This window comes from Trachypithecus francoisi, unplaced genomic scaffold (genome assembly GCF_009764315.1).
Source record: "Trachypithecus francoisi isolate TF-2019V2 unplaced genomic scaffold, Tfra_2.0 Lachesis_group2, whole genome shotgun sequence".
Lineage (NCBI taxonomy): Eukaryota > Metazoa > Chordata > Mammalia > Primates > Cercopithecidae > Trachypithecus > Trachypithecus francoisi.
Window position 1 is genome coordinate 83,059,299 of NW_022681465.1, and position 19,868 is coordinate 83,079,166.

Below are 19,868 nucleotides of genomic sequence, written 5' to 3' on the forward strand. Positions count from 1 at the left end.
TACAACCTTTTGGTACCAAGAGGGCACAAATTATTTTTGGAGTGTTTTGCTATATTCTAACAAGACTGTTCTTAATGGAAATAGTAAATGTGATTTCCAAACATAATATACTCCTTTATTCAAAAGCAACAAGTCCACAGTTGCAGAGACTCAACAAAATTAGTTACTTAGCATATTATTTATCTATGCTGGTTGTATTAGAATTATCTAGAGAGATAGAACCAATAGGGGGTGTGTGTGTGTGTGTGTGTGTGTGTGTGTGTGTGTATATATATATATATATGAGAAGGCATTTATTAGGGGAATTGGTTCATGTTATTATAGAGGCTGAGAAGTTCCATTATAGGCTGTCTGTAAGCTGGAGAACCAGGGAAGCCAGAAGCATGACTTTGTCCAAGTTCAAAGGCCTCAAAGTCAGGGAAGCTGACGGTGTAACTTTCAGCCTGAGTTGAATGTCTGAGAAACTGGGGCTACTGGTGTGAGTTCCAGAGTCCAAAGGCCAGAGAACCTGGAGCTCTAATGTCCAAGAGCAGGGGAAGAAGAGTGTCAATTCCAGAAGACACTAGAGAGTGTGAATCTGTCTTTCCTCTGTCCTTTTGTTCTATTTGAGTCCTCAGCCAGTTTCATGATGGCCACCCACACTGGGTGAGAGAATATCTTTTTTATTCAGTCCACTGATTCAAATGCCAATCTCTTCTGGAGACACTCTTACAGACATAACCAGAAGTACTGCTTTACTAATTAACTAGGTATCACTGAATCTAGTCAAGTTGACACAAAATTAATCAATACAGAGTGCATGTCTAAGGCCAATATCCTTAATGAACATAGAAAAAAAAAAACCCTCGATAAAATACTAGTAAACCAAATCCAGCAGCACATGAAAAAGCTAACCTACCACAATCAAGTGGGCTTTATCACTGGGATGCAAGACTGGTTTATATATGCAAATTAATAAATGTGATTCAACACATAAATAGAACTAAAATCAAAATTCACATGGCCATCGCAATAGATGCAGAAAAGGTTTTCACTAAAATTCAACATCACTTCATGTTTAAAATCCATCAGCAAACTAGACATTGAAGAAACATCTCAAAATAACAAGAGCCATCTATGACAAACTCACAGTCAATATCATACTGAGTGGGCAAAAATTGAAAGCATTCCTCTTGAGAAATGGAACAAGAAAAGGATGCCCATTCTCACCACTCCTATTCAGCAAAGTACTGAAAGTCCTAGCCAGAACAATTAGGCAAGAGAAAGACATAAAAATTATCCAAATAGGAAGAGAGGAGGTCAAAATATCTCTGCTTTCATACACTATGACTCTATACCTAGGAAACCTCATAGTTTCTGCGCAAAATCTCCTAGATCTGATAAACAACTTCAGCAAAGTGTTAGGATACAAAAATTACTGTACAAAAATCAGCAGCATTTCTAAACACCAACAACATCTAAGCAGAGAGCCAAATCAAGAATACAACCCCATTCACAATAGCCACAAAAATAATAAAATCCCTAGGAATACAGTTAAATCAGGAAATGAAAGATCTGTACAATGAGAATCACAAAACATTGCTCAAAGAAACCAGAGATGACACAAACATGGAAAAAACATTTCATGCCCATGGATATGAAGAATCAATATTGTTAAAATGATCATACTGCCCAGCGTAACTTACAGATTCAATGCTATTCCTGTCAAATCATCAATGACATTGTTCACATAGTTAGAAAAATATCTAAAATTCATATGGAACAACAAAAAAAAGCTCAAATAGCCAAGGCAATCTTAAGCAAAAAGAGAAAAGCTGTAGGTATCATATTGCCCAATTTCAAAATATACTACAAGACTACAGTAAGTCAAACAACATGGTACTGGTACAGAAACAGGCACACAGACTAATGGAACAGAATAGAGGGCCCATACATAAAGCCACACACCTGTGACCATTTGATCTTCAAAAAGTGGACCAAAACAAACAATGGGGAAAGAACTCCCTGTTCAATAAGTGGTCCTCGGATAACCAGCTAGCTAAATACAGAAGATTCAATCTGGAAATTTTCCTTACACCATATACAAAAATCAACCCAATATGGGTTAGACTAAAATCTAAAACCAAAAACTATAAAATCTCTAGAAGATAGCTTAGGAAATACTATTCTGGACATAGGCCCTGGCAAAGGTTTCAGGACAAAGATGCCAAAAGCAATTGCAACAACAACAAAAATTCACAAATGGAACCTAGGTAAACAAAAGAGTTTCTGGACAGCCAAAGAAACTGTCTACAGAGTCACAGACAACCTACAGAAAAGGAAAAGTTTGCAAACTATGCAGCTGACAAAGGTCTAATATCTATAAAGAACTTGAACAAAATAGCAAAAACCAAAGAACCTCATAAAAATTGTGCAAAGAACATGAAAAGATACTTTCTAAAAGAAGACATACACATGGCCAACAAGCATAAAAACATGCTCAACATCACCAATCATTAGAGAAATGCAAATCAAAACCACAATGAGATCCCATCTCACACCTGTCAGCATGGTTATCATTAAAAAGTCAAAAAATTACAGATGCTGGCGAGGTTACAGAGAAAAGGGAATGCTTATGGATTGCTGATGAAAACGTAAACTAGTTCAGCCATTGTGGAAAGCAATTTGGCAACTTCCCAAGGAACTTAAAACAGAACTACCATTTACCCCAGCAATCCCATTACTGGGTATATAATCAAAGGAGTATAAATTTTTCTACCATAAAACCACATGCATGCTTATGTTAATCACAGAACTACTCATAATTGCAAAGTCCTGGAATTCATCAAGATGCCCACTGACAATAGACCGGATAAAGAAAATGTGGTACATATACACTATGGAATATTCCACAGCAATAAAAAAAAAAATGAGCTCTTGTTCACTGCAGCAACATGGATGGAGTTGGAGGCCGTAACCCTAAGCAAACTAATACAGGAACTGAAAAACAAGTACGACATGGTCTCACTTATAGGTGGGAGGTAAACACTGAGTACACATGGACACAAGAAAGGGAACAACAGACACAGGGACCTAGTTGAGGGTGGAAGTTGGTAGGAGGGTCAGGATCAAAAATCAGATACTAGGTTTATTACTTGCATGATGAAATAATCTGTACACCAAATCGCTGTGCACACAATTTACCTATATAACAAACGTGCACAGGCACCCCTGAACCTAAAATAAAAGTTAAACAACAAATAAACAAAAAAAGAAAAAAGAAAACACTAAATTTCTTCTTCTTTTTACTCATTGATGTGTTGCACAGATAATAGGGAGATCAACTTCAGCTTAGAGGGACTGGCTACATTGGGAATTGCATGCTATTGTGATCAGCTCTGAGTAGAGCAACAAACGCAGGGCTCTCCCGCAGGGTCACAGGTGAAGAGCAGTTTGAGGTCTATATTGTTGAGGAGGGAGGTGAAATTGAAAATATAGTTACAATACTCACAGAAATATTCAAATGTTTCCACAGTGTGAAAAACACATTAAAGTACAATAATAATCTGTCATCCTAATGAATAAATCAAGTACTACTTAAAACAGCAAAGATCAGAAGACTACAAATATTGGTCATGTGCAAACTGAAAATTTGTAATCTGATAAGCTTACTCTTAGACATATAATCATTTCCATGTGAAGATAACATTTCATACTATTCAAGTACAGAAAGCTATACTTCCCATACAGTCTTCCTAAATAATCTAGCAGCAAAGTATAGAAAACCAAAGAAAAAATTAATGAAGAAAATAATAGAAATCCAGTAATACTTCAATACTTTATTAGAGCTCTCTTAGTTATTGATAGATCATGTAGTAAAACAATAAATACAATTATAATAGATTTAATTAACTTAATTAACAGGTATGTGACTTGAATGAAGTGTCCTTCAAGCAGAAAGTATAATTTTGCTGCTAACACTCATAGTACATTTATAGAAATTGAGCATGTAATAAGCCACAAAAATCAAACAGCAAGATTTACAAGATAAGTATGTGGGCACTAGTGACATAAAATTAAGAATTAAAAAGATGAACAAAAATGGTAAGTTATATAAATTTTAAGAGAAAACTTCTCACAGTTAGATCTACTTTCAAGCATTTTTCATCAAGTAAAAAATACACATGAAAACTAATAAGGCCACATAAAATCTATGAGCTAGATACAAAGTAAGACACAAATGTGATTTTTTATCAAGTAAAAATACATGAAAATAAAATAATAATTAAACATCCATCTAAAGAACTTTGAAAGGGAACAACAAAATAAACCTAAATGAAGCAGGAGAAAAAGATGTATAAATTAAAAAGCAGGTTAAGGACAATACTACAAATTGATAAATGCATTTTAATATCATTTTTGGTAAAAGGTAAAACATTGTGAAAGACAAAACAACTAATATAATAAAAAAACACATTAACAAAGAAAATATAAATGACAAAGAGTAAAAGAATATGCTTACAACATAGAGTGATATAATATACTTAAAATATAAAGGGGACTTTTTCAATAGGTAATTTAATTTTATAATATTTCATTATATTACACTCATTAGTTTAATAAAAATAAAATTATTTTATTTTTGTTTAAAACTTTTGGATATTTTAAGCTTTAATGTTTACATTGAGAATGCCTAATATATGTTTTAATAAAATTTACCACACCATAAAATAGAAGATGTCAATCTATGAGACCACCCAAATAAATGCTAAAATGAATTTGAGTAAATTTCATGTATCATTATGATAGAAACTAGATATAGAAGAAAAAATATATATATATTTTGTATTATATTTTAAGTTCTGCGGTACATGTGCAGAACGTGCCATTTTGTTACATAGGTACACATGTGCCATGTGGTTTGCTGAACCCATCAATCCATCGCCGACATTAGGTATTTCTCCTGATGCTATCCCTTCCCTAACCCCCCACCCCTGACAGGCCCTGCTGTGTGATGTTACCTTCCCTGTGTCCATGTGTTCTCATTATTCAGCTCCCAATTATGAGTGAGAACATGTGGTGTTTAGTTTTCTGTTCTTGTGTTAGTTTGCTGAGAATGATGGTTCCAGCTTTATCCTTGTCGCTAGAAGGACATCAACTCATCCTTTTTTATGGCAGCATAGTATTCCATGGTGTATATGTACCACATTTTCTTTATCCAGTCTATCATTGATGGGCATTTGGGTTGGTTCCAAGTCTTTGCTATTGTGAATAGTGCTGCAATAAGCATACGGGTGCATGTGTCCTTATAGTAGAATGATCTATAATCCTTTGGGTTTATACTTTTAACATGGTAAATACTATGTTTTAAATTATCAGCCAACATTATCTTTATAAATGTGACTTTAGCAGTATGGTCATGAAAATCAAATATAGTCATGCATCACTTCATGACAAGGATACACTCTGAGAAATGTGTCATCATGGGACTTGGCTATTGTGTGACTATCATAGAGAGTATTACACAAGCCTAGATGGCAGAACCTACTACATGCCCAGACTATATGGTACAGCTTATTGATCCTAGGTTACAAACCTGTACAACATGTTACTGTACTGAATACTGTAGGCAGTTGTAATACAATGATAAGTATTTTAAATACAGAAAAAGTGCAGTAAAAATATGACTCAAAAGATTTTTCAAGGCCTGGCGTGGTGGCCAGGCTTGTAATGTCAGCACTTTGGGAGGCTGAGGCAGGCGGATCACCTGAGGTCAGGAGTTCAAGACCAGCTTAGCCATCATGGTGAAACCCCATCTGTGCTAAAAAAAATACAAAAAATTAGCCAGGCATGGTGGCATGGGCCTGTAGTCCCAGATACTTGGGAGGCTGAGGCAGGAGAATCGCTTGAACCTGGGAGGCAGAGGTTGCAGTGAGCTGAGATTGTGCCACTGCACTCCAGCCTGGGCGACAGAGTGAGACTCTATCTCAACAACAACAACAACAACAACAACAAAAGATTTTAAAAAATGGTGTATCTATGTAGGGCATTTACCATAAATGAAGCTTACAGGACTGTGACTTTCTCTGGGTGAGTAAGTAAGTGGTGAGTGAATGTGAAGGCCAAGGGCATAACTGTATAGCACTGTAGACTTCGTAAATGTTGTATACTTAGGCTACACTAAATTTATAAAAATAGTTTTCTTTCTTCGATATTAAATTAATCATAGCTTACTGTAACTTTTTATATTATAAAATTTTTAATTTTCTAACTTTTTATAATAAGACTTAGCTTAAAAAACAAACACATTGGTCAGCTGTACGAATATAATATTTTTCTTTATATTCTAATTATAAAAGTCTTTAACTGCTTTACAAATTTTTTAAACATAAAACAAATGAAGACTTAAACATACAAATTAGCCTAGGCCTACACAGAGTTAATCATCAAGATATAACTAGACAATAGGAAGTTTTGGCTTCATTATAATCTTAAGGGATCATCATTGTATATGGGGTCTGTCCTTGACCAAAATGTTGTTATGTGACACATGACTGTATTAGACAATCTTGTCTTCTACCACAACTGTAATTAAACATGTTTCTAAGTATTAGCCACTGCACGTTTGTAAGAAAAATAAAATATCTGCTAAAAATGTATTTATAAATATAATCTTTCATTTAAGAATATTATATATTTTATTACATCCAAGACAATCAACTTAAAATTTAAAAGAAAAATTGAATCCTCAGTAAATTGACTAGCTATATCACTAAAATCCTAAATGAAATAACTTTTCATCATGCTATTAGTCATCCATAAAAAGTGAAAATGAAGAAAACCACATTCACCATAGCTATCAAAAATATAAACTGGGGAATAACCTTAACAAAAAATGGCAGATGTGTATAAATTTAAAACATATTGAATACCGTATATGAAGAAATGCATGTTTTCTCATCTGAGAAGTTAAAAGGCTAATTCTTTAACAAGAGATGTAAACATGAAATACAATATAAAGAAATGCTCAGACATATATACAGATACTTTGACAAACTTATCCTCAGATTCAAATGAAATGTGGAAAAGACAAAAACAATCAAAGATTTGACAAAAATTACTGAAAAGGGACATTCACTTTCAGATATTAAGATGTATTAATACAAAAATTTAAAAATGTGCTACTATATACTAAAGACTTAACATAGCTGGATCAATCACACAAAATAGAAAGCTTAGAAACATACCTACAAATATTTAAATGGTTTATAAATACAATTGTTATCACATTAAATCAACTAAAAATTTGGGGTAGGAGGGAGAAAGATTAAAAATTAAATCAATCAAACAAACGAAAATACTCTAAAAACATGTTGATGACTATTTATGTAATTTCACAATATGATCTTTTTTTTTCCCCAAAAGAAGAAATAGTATACAAGCAAACAAGAAATGATTGGTAGGTGAATATTTTACACATAAAGAACTTATAGAAACAAATAAAACATGAAGATCCCAGGGAACATTGAGCAAATGAGATAAACATCTAAGTCATAAAATTTGAAACACATAGGGCCAGTTGAACTATGAAAATTTTTAAGCATCTTATTAATAAATTAATAAATGTGAGAAATTATTTTTATCTACCGAAATGGTTGTGGAGCTTAATAGTTGAACATATAAGAGTTAAATTTCATATTATAATTGAGCTTAAATTTTGGCTTCACTTTACTAGTTTGATGATTTTGAGTACATTATTTTAATTCTCCATGCTTTTGTTTTCTCATCCGGAACATTAAGAATACTATTATACTTCTGCTTCACAAGTTTTTTGTGACGATTACATGCTTTTGTGTCTATAAAACACTTGTTTCAATGCATGGCACTTAGAAAACACTCAAAATTACTAGATTTAACCTACATACCCAAACATAGAGGAAATACATAAATGAGTTCACCTTTGCAATAGGATAGAATGCAAACATTTGCAATAGAATAGAATGCAAACTTTAAAAAATCATGTTGCCATGGATAAAATAGTCATTATCTCTTGACAAGTAGAAAATGTTCAAATAGTAAATATGGACTTTTGTTTTGAGCTATGACAATAGCTATTATGGGACTAGTTCTCCTACTGAGAAGTATAACATTGATTAACTACATGAGGTATCTGTTTCAATATATTGGACAAAAAAGAACTAGACTATGATCCTCAAGACTCCTCCAGGGAATAATTTCTTGGCCATGTCACAACAAAGTAGGGTCTAAACACGCCCCAACAGTTTGAAGTAGCTTAAGAGGCTGGGCAAGGCTCTAGACGGTAGAGATCTGTGCAGAGAGAAGCATCAGAAAATTTCTGTGAGTCCTTGGCCAAAAGCAGAGCAAAACTGCACAAGACTCAACAGAAAGTGGCTCCTATGACTTGGGAACAGAAAAGCACAGAGGTAGTACAGATTAAATAATTCTAGGAAACTTTGCAGTTCAGGCGCATGCAGTGTGTGCAGACATAGTTAGGTTAACACACTGTGAAAAATCTGGGCATTCAGCTTAGGAACCAGAAAGGCGATGAATTAAAGAGTAAAGACAATGTCTTCAAGTAAGGCCTATTCTACCTCTTCTCTAAGTCTAAAATCAAATCCTGGAAAAACCTTTGGGGAGATGGATTCTGGACATCTAGTTCCTCAAGTGAGAGGGACTTCAGAAAACTTAGATGTCTATAGAATTGCTCTAAAAAAGCATAATTAGGCTGCAATCAGTTCAAGATAATTATCCAGTTGTAGATTTGCCAACAAATGCAAAAAATTCCTTCGGATGAACAAAATAGAGCTAGAATTTCTAAACAAGTCATCAACAAAATATAATGTGAAGTAAGTAACACATGGAAAGAAACAGGAAAATGTGACCTAGAATCAGAAATAAAAAAGTTCATAGCAATATTCAGTAGCAGTCAACAATGAGATAGTCCAGACATTGGATTTAGCAATGAAAGTCTTTAAAGAGGCTATTATAAATATGTTTACAGAAATAAGGGATAAAAATTAAAGGTCTTAGTGAGGAACAGGGAATATCAGCAGAGCTACTGTGTAAAACAACTCGAGGAAATTTCAGAATTGAAAATTATAAGAGAGAAATGAAAAAACAAATCACTGAAAGTGCTTAACAGGAGATTGAAGAAAGCAGGTGGAAGAGTCACTAAACTTTACAAAAGATCAATACAAATACTCCAACCTGAAAAAGAGATAAAAGAGATTGAAGAAAAATTAACAGACAGTTAAGATACAAAAAGAGTCGAAACATATTTTCAAAAGTCTCAATAGTGAAAAGAATAAAAATAAACTGTACTAAACATTTTGAAGAAATAATGGTCCAAATTCTTCCAAAATTTGATGAAAATTTACTGATTGACTCAAGATTTCAGCAAAACCCTAAAGCATAAAGTACAAAAAAAAAAAAAAAAAAGTACTTAAGCAATTCTTAGTCTAACTGCTAAAAACCATGCTAAAAATGTCACCTAAAATCTTGTAAGTAGGGAAAATATCTTTCAAACATAAGAAAGAAATAAAAACATTTTTTAATGAACAAATGTTGAGAAAAAATTGTTGTCATTAGACCGACACTAAATTTATTACATTTGGACAAATGGGCAATGTCAAGTCAGCAGTAAGAACTGAGGGATGCATATGATTAGCTCCAGAGAAACAATTGAAAATTATTTTTAAAAAAGAGGGGAAGGAAGAACACAGTCACAAAAAGGAAAATTCAAATTAAACCCAATATAAGTAGAAGGAAAGAAATAATTACAAGGCAGGAAGCAATGAAATAGAAAACAGGTAATAAGTAAAATTGACAAATCAAAAACTGATAAAGACCCTAGAAAGACCAATGAAGGGAAAAACAAGAGAAAGTATAAATTACCTGTATCAAAAATAAATGAGAAAATATCATTAGAGATCTGACAGGCACAAAAAGAGTAATGAGAAAATGTTATGAACAACTTTTGCAAACAAAGATGAAAAGGCCAAAATCCTTGAGAAGTATAATTTTCCAAAGTTGACTGGAGAAAACTAGGTAATTTAACCAAACCTTTAATATTTATTAAAACGATACAATTAATAATACAAAATCATCCCATAAAAACTCTAGACTAAGCTAACTTCACCAGAGATTTCCATTAAAGAGGAAAATCAAAATCAAAAGTAATTTTATGATTCTGCCATATCCTTGATACCAAAATCTGGCAAAGCCAAAATAGGGAAAAAAAATAGAGACCAATACTTGTAATAATCCTAGAAACAAAGTCCTTAAGAATACATTAGCAAATGGAATCCAACAATAGATAGAAAAGCATGGTGGATCATAAGCAAGTAAGACTTATTCTACAAAAGTTTGTTTAGCATTTAAGATCAATCAATATACTCCATCACATTTATCAAAGAATGTGTTCATTTCAAAAGATGCATGAAAATTATTTGACAAATTTGAACACTTATTTATAACTCAGTAAATCAATAAAAGGAGGGATTTTTTTCAAACTGATAAAAAGAATCTATGAAAACTACATAATTAACATTGAAATTATAAATCTTGCCCCAGTAGTTGGGAATAAGGCAAGGATGTTTGTTCATATTTCCATTACATATTGTACTGAAGGTTTAAACTCTTACAATAAAGAAAAATTAAAAAACTAAATATAGAACTGCCATATATTCCTGCAATCTTTTTACTGGGTATATAACCAGGAGAAAGGAAATCAGTGTATCAAAGTGGTGTCTACACTATTCACAATAGCCAAGATATGGAATCAACCCAAGTGTCTATCCACAGATGAATGGATAAAGAAAACGTATTATATTTACACAATGGAATACTATTCATCCATCCTAGAATAAAATTATATCTTTCTTGGCAACATGGATGAGCTTGGTTGTCAGTATGCTAAGTGGAATAAACCAGGCACAGAAAGGTAAATACCACATGTTCTCATTCATACATGGAAGCTAAAAAGTTGATCTCATGGAAGTAGAGAGTAGACTAGTGGTTACTAGAGGCAGGGGAAGTGATGGAGGAGGGAAAGATGAAGTTTGGTTAACAGATAATAAGTACAGTAAGATAGAAGGAATAAGATCTTCTATAGCACTAAACAGTGACTATAATTAACAAATTATTGTATATTTTCAAATAGAAGAGCAGATTTTGAATGTTCCCAACACAAACAAATGATGGAAGTTTGAGGTGATGTATATGCTAATCAGCCTGATTTTATCATTGCATATTATATATGTGTTTCTATCACACTGTACCCTATAAATATGTATAAATATTGTGTGTCATTGAAAAATAATGATAACAGCAAACAATCAAAATTTGAAAAGCTAGCATTCTAATTTGTCCCTATTTGTAGATAACATGATTGTCTATGTTGAAAATTTTAAGGAATCTATTTTAAAAACTACTAAATTTAATAAGGGTATTTGGCAATGTCAAAGGATATAAGCTCAATATAAAAAAATCAATTGCATTTCTATATCTTGAAAAGAAAACTTTGAAGATAAATTTTAAAATTTATAGTAGTTTTAAAAATATTAAGTAGGAATTGACATAAAAATTCATGTGCAAACATCTACACTAAAAAATAGAAAATATTGGTAGGAGAAATAAAGAAGATCTAAATAAATAGAGGAATACACTGTATTAATGAATTAGGAAAACCCCATATTATTAAAATACAAATTTTCTGGAAATTGATATGCAAAATAAAATCAATCTCAACCTTTAAGTTCCCATGTTGTTTTTTAAAATTTTCTAAATTATGAGGTGGGGGAAGGGGGAAGGATAACATTAGGAGAAATAAGTAATGTAAATGACAAGTTTATTGGGTGCAGCACACCAACATGGCATGTACACATATGTAACAAACCTTCACGTTGTGCACATGTACCCTAGGACTTAAAGTATAATAAAAAAGTGAAAAAATAAAATTTTCTAAATTGACATGTAGATTGTGAAACATATATAGACATTCAAAAGACCGCAAATAATCAACTATTTAAAAAAAATACAAACAGACAGATTGGTGGAACAGAGTAAAGAATTCAAGGGATATGACATGTTGTCAATTAATTTTTGTTGAAGGGACATATCAAAATCAATGAGTAAAGTCTTCTTCACAAATTGTACTGAAACAACTAGATACTGGTATGGAAGAAAATGATGAACCTTAGCCCCTCCCTCACATCATATGCAAAAGTAAGTTGTTTTGAAATAAATCATATAACTAAATATAAAGCAGAAAGTACAAAGTTTCTAGGGGAAAACATAGGAGAAAATCTGCACAACCATGAGGTAGAAGAACATTTCTTAGAAAACAAAAAGTACTAATAATCAAAAAAATGAAAATTTTTGTATATCATCAAAATTAAAAACTTTTGCCCTTCAATAGATGCTATTAAGAAGATGAAATGATAAGCCACAAATTGAAAAAAAAAGTATATATTCTGAAAGAATTACTTCTTTCTAGAATATGTGTATAGTACTTAATAAGACAATGCAATAAAAATTGGCAGAAGACTTTAAAAAGTGCTTCACAAAAGAATCAATGTCCGAAAAACACAAATACTCCACTGGGTCTCAGCAAAATGCATGTTAGCAACATACACATGCTAGAATAACTAAAATTTGGAATATAAAATATACCAAGTCTTGGCCCAATGCAAATGTTTTTCCACAGGTGAATGGGTAAACAACTGTGTTCTCTTCATATAATAGAATACTAATTAACAATAAAAAGAACACACTATTGATAAACACATCAACATAAGTCTCAAAATATTTTGATAAGCTAAAATAGCCAGACATAGAAGGGTGTATATTGCATGATTTCATTTATGTAAACTCTAGAAAGGGCAATCATACTTTCTAGTGAGGGAAATCAGTGGTTGTCTTGGGTAGAACATGGGAGTGGGTGTTAACTCAAAAATAACAGAAGGGGGCTTCCTGAAATTATATCATTGTTCTAGATGTTGATTGGAATGATGGTTATATAAGGGTATAGAATTTTCAATATTCATCAATCTACTTAGTTAAAATGGTGCATTTTAAACATTTCATATATATATATATATCATTATCCCCGTTTTTGTAAGTATAAAATTAAGCTGAGAATTAATTCACTAAAAATGAACATTTATTGTAATTCACGGTGTTCTTATAGATAATTTTGATTCTGCTAGATTTCAGGGGATTTTTCCCAGTTTCCTCTATTGAATCTGTATATCCATTAGATAAAAATAACTGCTATCAATAAATTCAAAACAGAATATATTCATTTATTTAAAGAAGACATGTTACAAAATTTAGGTAAGTAGAGAATACAGGCAAATGTCAATTGCTTGGTAGATTTTGCTTAGTATGAAAGAAAACTTGCTTGGAAAATCATCTGAAATTTCTAAAGATACTAATTCAAGGCTTCTGAAGAAGTTATTCACGATGTTTGAAAAGGATGTTTGACATAAAAATGGAATACAAAAATAATTTTACAGAAATAAATAGTTATTGATCATTGATGGACTTACGGATATTGAAAATGGAGAGCAATTTCAAATAATTCGGGATTTGCAAGTATGATTACAGAAGAGTACTAATACCATAACAACAACCTGAAAAGTGGTCTGACTTATGGCAAAGTGGTAGATTATGGCATTGACTACCAGACAGAGTTATATTAACATATCATAGATACTTAACACATACTTATTTAAATAATATGTGCTGAAGTAGAGTAGAAAAATAGTTCACATATCACAGAGTCTAAAACTGAGACTAAGAGACATACTGACTTGTTCATGGTCATTGAACAGTGAGTTTTTGTTAATAATGACAATATGCTTTTTCACAATAACCTTTTATAATGTAAGATTTATGAGGGTGGAGACTGTGATCTTTACCTAGTACGTGGAAGAGTATCTGAGGTTTAGGCATGATATAAGTATATATTAAATGAATGAATACATAATGCTAGTGAACTCCCATCAAATATTTCACCAAATCATCACACATATTAAACATTATAATTATATTAAAACAATAATAAGACATAATAATACACTGGAAAATATCAGTTGTTGAGGTTTTTAAGGCAGAATGATCGCTTTTCAGAAGTAAGAGAACATCTGGAATTTCACTTTACCCTAGCATCATACCTCCCTACTCTGACCCCCTGCACTATTCCTGCACTTTCCACTTCTTTTCACTTTGTCTTAATCTCTAGAGATCCAAGGAATAATAGATCTTGTAGGGATTTAAGCCTACATAGCTGTCACTTTCCCTGTTGGAAGCAGAGTTTGCTTTTCTTTTTCCTTTCTACAGAGCATTTATTTTTATTTCATATTTAAAGACAAATTCTGTCTTTGCATGTCACATCAACCTTCTAGTGTACATGGAACCAAATCCCTAGAATAATAAATGATTTTTCATGAAAGGTGGAATGGATTTTAATCTTGAGTTATTCTAATAGCTCTCTCAATATCAGTTTTCTGGGAGGTGTTAGTTCCATTTTCAACATATACACGACATCAACATGGTGTCAAAAAATGTCTTTGTCACAGCTTGTATCCCAATGGAACTATTAATTTCATTTGAAATCATGCTCCCTTTGTGATACAAGCAGATTATAAAGAAATTTATTGGAAAAAATATTTTTATTATTTTAATATCTTGCCTATGTTCATTTAAGGGCCATGATCCAACATGTTCTCTTTTGATACACCAGCTAGACAAATTATTCATAATTCTTTTGGATGCAAAAATCTAAGAAATATTTAAAAATCATGAACACCCACTTCAGGATTGATACTGCATAAGGTTACTCTAATTTTCATGTGAAGTCCAAGTGTTGTAACAATTATGGCTCATTATGTTGTCAAAGAGAGACCTGTATTCAGTAACTATTTCCAACTCAAGACAGACTGTGTTATTGCCAACAGGCTTTTCAATAACCTGTGACAATCCAGCTTGCAGAGGTTAGAATTTAGCCATGACACTGTCATCGTTTTGTCTCAGTTCCTAAATTATCCAGCTTTTTTTTTTTTTTTTTTTCAGAGGTCTCAGATAAATCCCTTATTCTTGCTTATTCTTTAAGGGTTCTTCCTTAGTTCTCGGCATAATAAACACGTTTTCCTAATGATTATATTCTTCAAATTGCCTATGACTTTCATCTAGCAAAGAATATGAATGGAGGAAACAGAAGAAGAGGAAAGACAATCCAAATGGAATACACTGTTTTTACTTAGCTTCTATGTAGGAGCAAAAAGGTCTTTCATTTAAGGTATCTCATTCATCTCCTTGGCTGTGCACCTTGTCCATTTACAGCCACCTCCTATGACCTTGTTTACTCTGGAACCTACCCCTTTACAGATTATGGTGAGGCAGGCACTAGTGAATAACTGCATGACAGTCACCAATTCATATGCTTCTGGTGAAAGCATAATAAGCATCCTGTTTTAGAAATACAAATAAGATGGCTGAATGATAGACAGTGTTTCTAATCTGACACACAAGACTTGAAATATAAGACTTCAATTTAAGCTTACAGGCAAAATTGCTTAGTTTAAAACTGTTTTCCTCTTCTCCAAAGTGAAAATGCAATTCCATAAAAGTTTAAGGGTGATGATCCATTTTTGTATGTAGAGAAGTTTTAAAAAAGCAAGTAAAATTTTGTCAGTTATTTGGATTACAATGCAGTCTACTTGTTTCAAATCCTAAAAAGGGCACTCAAAGAAGAAAAAAAGAACAAGGATGAGTGTTTCTCTTCATTTACCCCTGCTCTCTGATACAAATATTTAATGTTTTGGGATCTAATGATGTCTCTTGAGTTGGGTTAATTGACATGTGAGAAAATGTATAAAAAGATAGCTACAGTCCTTCAAATGAAATCACCATCCTTATCATTAAAACTTTAATCACATTGAATTTATAACAATAATTATGAGAGTGATGGTGTTAATGGAATAGGGGTAGGAGATGAAGTAGTGGCTGTTGTGCGAACATTATTTTATAACTTGATAATATCATTTTTGTATTTGCTATTAACTTTTCAGTGTAAATGTAGGGGGAATAAACTTTTCATTAAAATTTGTCTTGTCTAAATAGTCTTAGTAACTACTATATGAATATATGTATGTATATGTGCATACATCCAGTTAGTGAAATATTTATCTATATACATATACCCAAATACACATATATGTATACATACATACAACACATCCACATGTATGTTTAATTCATTTAGATTTAGGCTTAAAATAGTGTTTTTGTTTGTAAAGGGCTCTCATCAATCTGAGGATAAAAGAGGAATGAGTTTGATTTATTGAATACCGCATGCATAAATGAAAGAAATAGAGAGAGGGTCCAGCCAAAATCTTCTGATGGCAAAGACTGATGGTCGGATCTGGCAGAATTTGCTTTTTCTTTGCTTCAGGAGTCCACATTGTTATTCACTGATCAAAATGAGGAGGAATGTTGCGGTAATTAAAGTTAATTTACTGGCTCATAAACTTTAACACATTTGATGATGTGTAAGGCCCTGATTAACACAAAAACCAAGTCAGAAATTATTTTAGGCAAAAAGCACTGCACACATTTGTAAGTAGCTTTGATCAATAAAACAGCAACAGTATATATATATATATGGGAGATATATATATATATCTCATTAAAAACTGACATATTTTAGTTTCCTGCATACTTATTTCTATTATGTTTGGTTGTAACCTTCTGAATACAATCATCAGTGTTCTTACTTTTAGAATGCCGTGAAAACTTAATAGTTTGTATGTAAAATGAGCCTGAAAAATTCCAAGACGTCTATGAGAGATCTAAACTTTCAGTATTAATGATTCAACTTTTGACATTAGGTTTCAATATTTACTAAATCTTACTGTGCTTAGGAGAGAAGACATTCATACTTATCATGAATTAGTTTATCATGCTCTGTCCTAAGAATCTATAAAAAAGGAGACAGGAGAGCAAAAGCACACCATAATGCATAATGTCAGGGGTATTACAAACCGCCATAGGACAGGGGAAAGGAAACTGGAAATGAACTGTTTTTTGGTTGTTTCCACAATTTTTGCTGTTATTTAGTCCATGCTGCAATGCAAGGAAAGACCCTGACTTACTCTTTAAACTAGAAAAAAACAGCTTTATTTTCTGAGGCATTTAGAAGGTATTGACAATGTCTGGTTGACACTTTGGTGCTTTTCTTTGATATTTGTCTCTGTTAAGCTTGAGAAAGGTATCATTATCGTCAATGCTCTTCCCCACCCTCAACACCTATCCCCCTTTCTATAAATCCTGATAAAATAAAAAGATTTTTACTTGGTATTTTCTTGACTCTGTATTATTTCACAATAGTATGTATGAGTGAAAGTCCTATTCTTGTAAGAGTGTTTGTTTATGGTGTTATTTATTTATTTAATTAATTATTCATATTCCAGATAATGGAGGATCAACTGGTAGAATTGAGGTCAAATCGAAATATACCATAAATGTGTGATTTTAGAACAGGAGACAGCTCTACAGATATAGGTTGACTGTCACTGACTATGGAACTGTCATCCCCATCATGGTTAGGCCTATTAAATGACATGACTCTTTAGCAGGGCATGTCAAGTCAGTGAAGAATGATAAAGACTAAGCTACATGCATGCTAATCTGGAAAGTATTATGAAACTGCTTTGCTGCCAAGGTTTCTAGTTTGAGACACGGCAATGTCCAGTTTATTACTATGACAAAAGAAAAAGGAGAATTGTTCACAAAATTGCAGGCCTTATACAGAAATGTCTGCCTTTTTACTCTTTGGTTTATTATTAAATATGAATTTAAAAGGTAGGATTTAAGAATAGACATGAAAATGTTATCCAGAGTGGGAATAAAAATGAATACTAAGAATATATCTGAAAGATATATCCAGCCTAGAATTCAAGATGTCAAGAAAAATGAGATTCCAAAATCAGGGTTGTATAAAACTGAGCAACAAACAATAGAAGTCAGCAATCACAAAGCAAATGTGCAAGAACAAATATAACAAGTTAGCAATTCTCCTTGTCTGTTAGGAGTATAGACCATTTATTTCTCTCCAGAGGGAAATTGAACATTTTTAAAGCCATAATTAATATTTATGTGTTTTTAATTTGTGATTTTTTTTAACAGAAATGATTGTGTTCTTAGGAAATTTGCAGTCTGATTATAACATTGATTTATAACATTGTCTTACTTCTACAGGTAAGTGTTCAAAATATATTCAGAGTCAAAAATCTAATAATATTCAGAGAAGGAATGCAAATTCCACCCAGATTCTGTAATGTCAGACCATTTGGAAAACACCTGTGTTTCGCCCATATTGGGGCAGCGTTGCTCACTGAGATCATACAAATGTAAAGAATTTGGCAAGTCAACCAAATCTATCTTTTTTCTTAAAGTTATAAATTTTATTGTTAATTCTCAGAAATTAATATAGTTAACTGTATTGTGTACAATGACTTTTGATAGGTCACATTTTCCCTAGAAAATTTATCATTTACCCTTAATAATTTTGACTTATCTCATTTTGTAAGGAAATAGTCCATTAAAAACTTGTATGGTATTTTTAAAATTAGCATCTTTTGATTCTTAGATTTTAAGCCAGGTCTTGGACAACTAATCAAGTGACTTTGATCAAAATCTTTGGAAAATGCAATGTTTTAAGGACAAGTTTAATTGAATCACAGTTTGAAGTGGTAGCAAAGTGAGTTTGCCCTTTGTCATAACGTACCTAGGAATCCTGATCTATATTCCTGATTGCTATTGATTTTTCTAGATTTCATTATAAAATCAATAACTGTTGCACAGGGTAAAATAGTTTACAAGGGTTGCAACATACTGTGGACTTCTGAAAACATACTGAGCTCGGTGAAGCCACCCAGGCAGCCAATTAGGAGAAAACATCTATTAGGTAAAAACAGGGCAGTCCCATTGACTGCTATTGATTTTCTTAGCCCTGTGAAAAGACAATCAATTAGATAAAGAAGGCTAATGTTACAGCTGCAATTTAATAACCCCTAAAAAAAGAAGGAGGGCTATTGATTCCTGACATGGAATGTTGAGGCTTATTGAAATATACTGAACTTCACCTGTCTTTTAATCAGGCCTGTGGAGAAGAGAGGAAGCCTGCCATTGTAGCCTTGTGGTATAGAATCCCAATTGTTAAAGAGCTTTGGTGACGCCAGACCTAAGAGATGCAAATGAAACAGAACTTTAGAAGAAACATAGGCCCAGATTGAATACGAAATCATGGAAGCTATTGACAGAAACTGTCTTGGTGAAGGTTGTTTCTTTCTCCATACAGAGCTCACCAGAGTACCACCTGTCATTTTCAAAAGCAAAGTCAGTTTTGCCAACCAGCCGTGAATGACAAATAAAGCTTTATATGAAACACAAGGGCATATTATGTGCTATTGTGAGTTCTGCTAAGTGCTAATTTATCTGGCTTGTTCTCTTCAGCAAACACAGGCATAGACACATGAAATAATCTACCTCATTATGTAGCTATTTAGGAGAAAAACAAAGCAAGGTGTTTTTGTGTGTTGCAGAAGGTACATGATACAAGAAAGGTTTTCACAAGCCCTAACATAGCTAATGAAAATAAATGAAATGCTGTAAGCTGCAACAATTTTAGAACAAATCAACTTTTGCTAGTTTTGGATTTAGGGAGTCCCAGCTGCTTTTCATAAATAGATGAGTACTTTCATTCATTTTTTTATAGTCCCTAATTGGAAATGGCTAATAGGCCTTGTCCCTTTCAAATATAAAATCTGGACTAAAATACCTCATATAGATATGTTCTTTATGCT

The 19,868-nt window shown here is 32.5% G+C and overlaps 1 long non-coding RNA gene across 1 annotated transcript in view; it reads left to right on the forward strand.

The window, feature by feature from the left end:
* Nucleotides 1-19,455, forward strand: part of LOC117064486 — a 34,786-nt gene extending 15,331 nt beyond the window's left edge. The window contains exon 4 of the long non-coding RNA XR_004429490.1: nt 19,164-19,455. This is a non-coding gene — a long non-coding RNA (uncharacterized LOC117064486). The remainder of the gene's footprint in view (nt 1-19,163) is intronic.
* Nucleotides 19,456-19,868: the final 413 nt, after the last annotated feature.